The sequence below is a fragment of the Arachis stenosperma genome, chromosome 2 (genome assembly GCF_014773155.1).
Source record: "Arachis stenosperma cultivar V10309 chromosome 2, arast.V10309.gnm1.PFL2, whole genome shotgun sequence".
NCBI lineage: Eukaryota > Viridiplantae > Streptophyta > Magnoliopsida > Fabales > Fabaceae > Arachis > Arachis stenosperma.
In genome coordinates this window covers 65,346,436-65,355,268 of record NC_080378.1, presented here as the reverse complement: position 1 = coordinate 65,355,268, position 8,833 = coordinate 65,346,436, and the positions used below count along the sequence as shown (strand labels likewise).

The 8,833-nt window shown below is 30.8% G+C and overlaps 1 long non-coding RNA gene across 1 annotated transcript; it reads right to left on the bottom strand.

The window, feature by feature from the left end:
• Positions 1-4,562: 4,562 nt before the first annotated feature.
• LOC130959806 (uncharacterized) lies at positions 4,563-6,509 on the bottom strand. The gene is made up of 4 exons (XR_009078865.1): positions 6,401-6,509; positions 5,483-6,321; positions 5,132-5,183; positions 4,563-5,043 (listed from the first exon to the last, which is right to left on the bottom strand). It is a non-coding gene; the product is annotated as an uncharacterized LOC130959806 (long non-coding RNA).
• Between the last annotated feature and the right edge of the window lie 2,324 nt (positions 6,510-8,833).

Here is an 8,833-nt window from a genome sequence, read left to right as displayed (position 1 = left end):
AACTAAAACTAAAATGATGTGTGTGTGTGTGTTGGTCTCCTTCACCCATCATCCTATTTTCCTCTAGTTGGGCATGAAACTGGGCCAAAAGAGCTTCAGAAATCGCCTCCACGTGCTCCATTAATGAGGCACGAGTTTGGATTTCCGCATATGTGGCAATAAGGTCCGCGTACGCGGACAATGCAATCAGGCGATGCGTACTCGGCAATAGTGGTGAGTATGTGGGTACATTGAAGTTCCAAGCTCCACTTCTTCATGATTTCCCACTCTTGCATGGTTCTTTCTCCTCTTCTTCCAATCCATTGGTGATTTATAAACCTGGAATCACTTAACAAATATATCAAGGTATCGAATGGAATTTAAGGGAATTAAAATTAATATTTTGGAAGTCTAAAAAGCATGTTTTTACATTTAGGTACAATTTAGAGGAAAATCACAAAAGCATGCTACTCAAGTGAATAAATGTGAGTTTATGTGATGAAATCCACTCAATTCAAGCTAAAATTTATCATCAAATAAGGATTCATCAATTTTTTCACACTTAAACAATAGCATTTCCTCATGCTAATAAAAAAAGAGAAGGGTTAAAAGGATGACAACTTAATGAATGAAACTACTTATGTGCATGCAACTATACTAATGAACTAGTGTATAACCTGCGCTATCCGCGAAAGTAAACATTTTAGGACATTTTTCATATACGATATAAATTATATATAACTGGAGTATATATATTTATTGTTTAATTAGATGATATTTAATAAATGTTTTATTATTTTTTTGTGACTTAATGATATAAAATGTTTACGAATAAAATATAAAGAAATTATAATAAAAAATTAATTAATGATATCATTTTTAAAATTTAACTCCATATATTCATTTGAAAAGGTTTTTCTTTCTCTTGCCGAATTTGTTTGACGTGTTTGAAAATTATAATCCACTTATATAATATTGTTTAAAGTAGGTATATATATTCGATACCTTGCAGTGTATTGGATTTGTCCCTATAAATTGGGGATTGTGAATCTGTAGCTTGGCCATCTAGTGGTTGGTAATGATGCTGTATTATATTTTTGGAGCGAACATCACATGAGATAGTTTGACCAGAGATGTTCTTTGTAAGTATGGAATGAGTGGATATGGAGTGTTGTCCTGGACTTAACATTTTCATCCTCGATTCAATTTGGTTGATTAAATTATCACCAACGGTTCCTGAGTAGTATAGTCAAATTAAATTTCCTCTAATAAATTAGTTTTATATAGTTGCCAAATTCATAGGTGACGGATGGGACAATTAAAATGGTTGTTGAATCTGTACTGAAAATAACATATTAATAATATATAATTCATCACTAATGTTTTGGTTAGACATGTAACGCATATTGAAAATAACTTGTTGTGTTGATGACATGATCGTTAGTCCCCGAGTTACTATTATGTCTCTTGGTTTGCCGCACATTTGCTCTAAATTGTCGAGCGCTCATACTTTCTGATTTCAAATATGCATTTGAATATGAAATTTACTTAGTTTATCAGAATTTGATAAGTTGGAGTTATAAGTGTTAAAGAAATGAAGTTGATTAACCTGATATAGTTATTTCGGCGACCATGTGATTGTCTTCAATGGATTTAGTTACTGCTGTAAGTTTGTTTGACTTAAACTCCTAACGCATAAATTTTGAAGAGGAAGTACTGGCATCATTCGGTAGCTTTGAAAGTTGATGCATTGAGGGAATACATATTAACGTATTGTGGTGGTGACTCTTTAAAGGGATCAATGATTGTGTTAGATCTATTGACCTTTTTCTTCTACCATTGTTAGATGCATTTGTACTCTCTTGACTATTCTGATCGAGCTCTGGTTAAGATAAGAAGTATGAAATATATTACAATAATAATGTCAGAGTATATGATGGCAAAATATACATGGGATAAATGTAAAATGGTTTATACTAATATCTGAAAATGAATTTTCTTTATTTAATTAATTAGTTGTACTGTAATAATGGACAGTAGTTTGAAATATACAACTAAGATGAGTATTGGGAGATATCTAAGAAAGAATGACAATACTAAAAGAAAATAAAAGCATGTTTAGTCTTTTCATAAAAAATGTAGTTTTATAAATCACAATTATATGTCTATTAAACTGAAATTTTTTGTATTGTTAAATATTCAATTTAATTTTTATATGAACAATATATAATATAGCTTATGGACAAATAATAAATTACGTTTATTAACCTTCAAATGGAGTACTGATTTTTTATATCTACAACATACTTTGGTTTTAGGTGTGATTGCTTAAGAATACAATTATTATGTTTTGATTCGTCGTTGCCATATCTGGTTAGATAAATAGTTTTTTATGAGTTGGATAACTTAATTGTGAAAGATTGATAACGGTTATTAAGTCACCTGAAAAAAATTTGATACCATATTTTTAATATTATCCTCTCATAGAAGTTTGAAGTATGTTTAAAATAAGAAATTTATTTCAAGTTAAAAGTTTAGTAGCTTTTGAATCCAAAGAATAATAAATCTATTATATTTGGTTGAGAACCCTATAGTCGTTAATTGTTACTGAATTTTTACAGTCTAAATTTTTGGAGCACCTAAGAAAAAATTAAGTACTTTGATAATTGAAAGAATTTTAAATTTTATATATTTATAGTGGTTCAATTATGATAAATATTTACTTGTAGACTTTATTGAGATGTTAAAGATGTTGCTTAAATTCTTTTTTAGTGTTAGATACATGGTTTTTATTTTTTTCATCAAATAATGGGATATATTTTAATAAACTATGAGAGATAAAATTTTGAATCCATATATTTCTGGTTGTGTTATCTTATTTCTACATTAAAATTTGACATTAATGTAATATTTTCTTATTAGATTGCCCATGTCTGACATATAGGAATGTCTTTATGAAATTAAAATAATTAAATGACAAAAATGTCTAATTTTAAGAATCTAAAATAATTAAAAATAAAATTTCAGAGTATATAAATATAGTATTGTAATTAACTTTTTAAATATCTATATTCTTGAGAGGATATATGTAAAATGGTTTATAAAGATCTTTGAATCATAGTAAATTCTTTATTTAATTGATAGTAGTTTGAAATAAAAATGTAAGCTGAGTACTGAGAGGTATCTAAGGTGAATGGCGTCAAAGAAAATAAAAATATGATTAGTCTTTTAATAAAAAGTGTAGTTCTAAATCTCACAATTATATGTCTATTGAACCGGAGTTTCGTGTATTATTAAATATCCAATTAATTTTTTATATGATAGATATCTAATATAGCTTATGGAATATTCTAAGCTTTTATAATATATTATATTTATTAACCTTCAATCGGAGAACTCATTTTTTATATCTATAACATACTTTATTTTTTATGTTGATTGCTTAAGCATGCAATTCTTATGTGTTGGTTACTCCTTGAGTTAGAAGATCGGTACTTTCAAAAATATAGTACATCTTTTCTTTTGTTGAGAACTAAAAGTTTTTGGACCATCAAAGAAAACTTAAGTATTTTGGTAATTGAAAGGATTTAAAAATTTTATATAGGTGGTTCAATTGTGATAAATATTTACTTGTAGATTTTTATGATGTGTTAAATATATAGCTTAAACTCTTTTTTCTTGGTTCAAACTATGGTTTTTTTTTTCAATCGTTTAACAGGAGATATTTTAATTAATTTGAGATTAAAGGGTTTGAATCCATATATTTATGGCTATGTTATCTTATTTATACCTTAGAATTTGCATTATGGTAAAGACTATTAGATTCCATTCATTTCACAATATAAATGTATTAATTCCATTTAAAATTATCTGCATGATAAAACTATCTAATTCTCATAAATAACAAATAAAATTCACATCAAATATACATTAATTGAAAGATAATAGATTCTACGATAAATAAATTAAAAAATTTCAGAGTATACAAATGTAGTATTGTAACTAATTTTTAAAATATCTATATTTAAGTTGAATAGATGGCAATAACTTTTATATATTACAAAATCTTTCACTCGTTCATCCACTACAAGATTTTTGTTTATTTGTGACAGTTTTTTTCTTTTATTTGTGGAGGTTTATAACCCCCACCAAATGGTTTCTGGAATTTCTAAAACCCTCAAAATTTGAGGTGTCACGAGGTCTTTTGTGGGGGTTTTTAAAAACCTCCACAATCTATTCAGTATGGGGTTTTATGTATGTTTAGTGGGGGTTTTATATTGAATTTTTATGGCAGTTCTTAGTCAATGTTTGTGGCGGTTCAAAACCCCCACAAAAAGGCTTTTTCATTTTAAAAATAATTGCTATTTTGTGGAGGTTTCAAACCTTCACAAACCTGTCAATATAATTTTTAAAAATTAATTTACATTATTGTTATACTACTGATCATTTATTATTAAAAAGAAATATTTAAGCAAGACATTAAAAATGTAAAAGAAAATTAAAATAAAAGAAATACTTTTAAAACAAAAATTTTAGGAGCATAGAAGCTTGTATGTTCTATATGAAAAGTATACTGCAATAGACAAAGGTCTATAGCTGAATTTATCATGACAGTTATGAGTACAAGAATTTGACATAAAAATAGAAAACACCTTCATTAAAAACAAATTCATCTTCAAAGACAAAGCAAAACAAATCCATAAAAATAATCTTTATTTGAACTCATTAGTCACTTTTCTTGGGAAACAAAAAACCTTAATCAGGTTGCTTTGTCCATTTCATTTCTTAATGCACACAATGTACAAAAGCCTTACTAGGTCCCTTTTATCATTGTAGATACATGACCAGGCACAACTCCTTCGAGATCTGGCACCGGGGCGAGTCACGAAAGTCCAAAATCAGCAACTTTTGCATTGAACTTAGAGTCCAATAGTATATTACTGGCCATGACATCTCTATGGAATATTGGAGGATCAGCTTCTGTGTGTAGATACAAAAGACCTTTAGCGGATCCTAGAGCAATCTTTATTTTTATTGTAAAACTCAGAGGTGTTCTTGAAGAAGCTGTCATGAATAATTAAAGGTGAGGCTACATACAAAGATATCAAAGTCACAACATAGAAAATTTAGTTGATAAGAGGAATAGGCGTACGCGAGAGGTGATCCCTTAGCGTTCCGTTCGGCATATATTCGTAAACCAGCATCTGCAATAACAAGTCACAAGAACAGAAACTCACTAGGCTGTGTCTTTTTTTCAACTAAACATTAACCATTTTAATGAATATATTCAGGGGAAGTTGTTTCATCTTTTATGCACTACTATGTTCTTTTTAATGAAACAATTTCAATTTCAATATCATTTTGTTAATTCAAATCATAGTCTCATATAGTCCATATGAACAGCAAGCTAATGGAACTTTAAGGTAAATTAAATCTTCCAAAAATAACTAAACATTTAAAGATAACTTAAGAACTTGGTAAAACAGATTATAATGAGTGTTACCTGTTCACCCTCTTCATCACAATATCCAATTAGAGACACAAGGTTTTAGTGATGCAGGCGCGACAGCAACTGTATTTCTGTAAAAAACTCCCTCTCACCTTGTAGTGAGCCTTCCTGTGCACGTTTTATGGTGACAGTAGTACCGTCAACAAGAATACCTTTATAAACCTTCCCATTCCTAGAAATAAATAACAAGTAAATAACAAGTAAATAGCTTTACACCAGATTTAGAACTTGAGATCTTTACACTACTTTGCATATTAATTAATTGATTAATCAGAAATAAATAAGAAGTAAATCCAATCAATAAAGCATGCTTAAATTACAACTGAATTAGGCAGGCAACAATACAAATTCATAATAAAATTGGCTCAAACAGTGGAAAAAATATAAAAGGGGAAGACTATTGAGGAGATGGAAGAGGATGTTGCCAGTTACTGGGGATCCTTTAACACCTAATTCATTCCTAAAAACTGAATAATTATAATTCCTTTGTAAGCTAATCTGTTACAGCAAGCAAACTCTTCCAACCTGAATCAACAAAAGAAATTACCAAATCGTGAGAAGAGTTGGACCAACAGCTCGCATAGCAGTTAAAAAACAATTCAAAATAAAGCAAGCAGGGGTTTCAATTATCTTCAATTTAAACATGTTGTAATGACACTTTAATTTCTGGGAAGAGAGTCCCTATATTGAATTAGCACTTATGAAACTTGGATCAATTATCTTCAATTTAAACTTGTTGTAATAACTCTACTATCATTTATGTTGTGCGGGTATGGGTTAATCCCTTCAGCCTTCTGATCCGCAAAGTACTTGAGCCTGTTCTCAAGGTATTGCTGCACCCAAAAAGATATGGAATATTTCAGAAAATCAAATCACTATTTAAAAGCATTGCAATGCTGCAATGAAACTTACAGTGGGGTCCATATCTTCATCATCAGCAGATGCAGGCTTGTTAGCTTTAGCATAAGTCCCATTTTTCTTGTTACATTCTTTGGAGCATGAAACCTCAGCAATAAATTTACCTGACAAATTATACATACAATAAATTTCAAGTGTAAAACACCAACTTCAATGCTCAAAGTTAAACCAGATCCTATTTTGCAAGAACTAAATGAATATAAGGTTCACTTGATGAAATATTAAAACATAAACATAAACAAACAAAATCACTAGTAACTAAAATGTGTGTATTTATGTATATAAATGAAGATGCATGCCTTTTGTTGCTGTCTCTTGAGTCTTGCATTCTCTTCCAGCAAGTGATCCACTTTAAGCTGCAACTCGCTCGTATATGCCTGAAATAATACACAGCAAAACCAAAACAAATGAAGACTTGAAGAAAAAAACAAAAGAAAAGAACAAAAAAAAAGTTGTACCTCATGTAAGCTTTGTGAAGTTACTCATCTGCAACATTTCTTATCCAAATCCCTTCATAATAAAAACAAAATGCATACACTATCAATGCAATCAAAGGAAGACTTATCTAAAAGTATATACTGAACTGCCTAAGGAGTACATGTCTTACAGCAGAATCAATGTAGTCCTTGACTGGTTGCCCTGAGGAAATCATGTACCCGTCCTTGAACTTCATGGATTTAGTGCGCTGAGCCCTCAACTTGCCACTAACGATGACCTGCAGAGAATCAAAATATTATCGCAACCTAAGCATAGCAACAAGGAAACCTAAAATCAGATGCTGTCAAGAACATACCTCGCATCCCTTGGCGCCATTTTCCATAACAAACCTCAAAACACCATAGCAGGCCCTGCAAAAGTAGTTTTAGAAATAGAATAAATTACCATTTGTACCCATAAAAGATACAGACGCTGATAACTGTATCCGTATAAGAATAAAACGACAATTGTAACCACGGAAGATGACGTCCGTGTGCCAAGAGTACCCAAACGTTGGTTACGTAATTGGTCCGTTAGGGTACTCTTAGCACACGAAAGCCATCTTCCGTGGTTACAATTGTCGTTTTATTCTTATATAGGTACATTTGTCAGCGTCTGTATCTTTTATGGGTACAAATGGTAATTTATTCTTTAGAAATAAATTTCATATTATTTAGTGGTACAGATAAACAGCAAGGGAAGTATCCTATTCACTAGAAGAATGTGCATACAACAACCTGACTAACACCAGCCCCTAACATCTAAAAAAAATGAAGATCCAAATAAATACAAAACATAATTCATTCAAAAAATAAAATAAAATTTACAATGTAACAAACCAATCAGAGCAATATAATGACATAGCAAAGAAGCAGTAGCTAAAGAGTTAATATTAAAAGATTTATCCCTCTAGCATTACAACATGAATATAATAGAATTTCATGAATAAAGTTCATACAAAAAGTTCATAAAAATAAAGACCCAACCCTCTTTCATTTTTATTGTTCAGTTCATGGAAACCTTTACAAAGTAGGAACAAATCCTCACCTCAATGACTCGGAATGACATGAGAATTAGTTCCATAAGGTTTGATAGCTTCGATCGTACTATTGCAGCTTCAATCGAAGATTCCAGAGACTCCCGCTCGCTTGCCTTCCAAATCTGCTCCGCTAGTGCCACCGCATCCGTGCAGAAACTGTGCTCTGAGTGCTTCAAGCCACCAGAACAAAAGCAGAACCAGCGAAAGAATCCGCCGTGGAAAACGACGCAGAAGCAGAGTAGAGGCTCCACAATCACCTTGTCCTTCATTCATAACTCCAGCGGTGACGTGTCGTTGAAGGAGACAATAACGACAACAATGACAGAGATGAATGGCGGTGGCGGTGGCGGTGGCCGTGGATTCTAGGGTTTCGATCTCACTCTCCTTCGTTTTTTCTCTCTCGAAGCCCTGTTTTGATTTTTTTTGTTTCTTATGGGCTGAGTAAATACTTTTTTTGGTTGAGTTATTTTATAATTAATTGAATTAGAAGTATTATAATAGTGGGAGTTTTTGTTAATTATTTAGAGAGTTTTATAATTTGTCACAATATATTGCAGAGGTTTTTAGTAACTCCCATTAAAAAACTACCACAAATAAATACAAATTTTGTATTAAATTATCATAAGTTAAGAAATATAGAAGTTTGTTATGTTCAATAACTTGAAAAAAATGGCGATAAAAATAGATATTTAATAATTTATCATCCTGGACTTCAGCTTCTTGTGAAGTGTGTTTCTTGGAGAGTGAAAGATGAGGTTCTTGGTTAGAGGTTTTAGAAGAATAAATTAGGCTAAAATATTTACCAATCTTCGTTGTAGAGAAGTGTTGATATAGTAAATTCAGGTTGGAAAAATACAGAGTAAAAGTAATTTGTGGATGAAAAGTGTATTGTTCTTACTTTTTACACATGA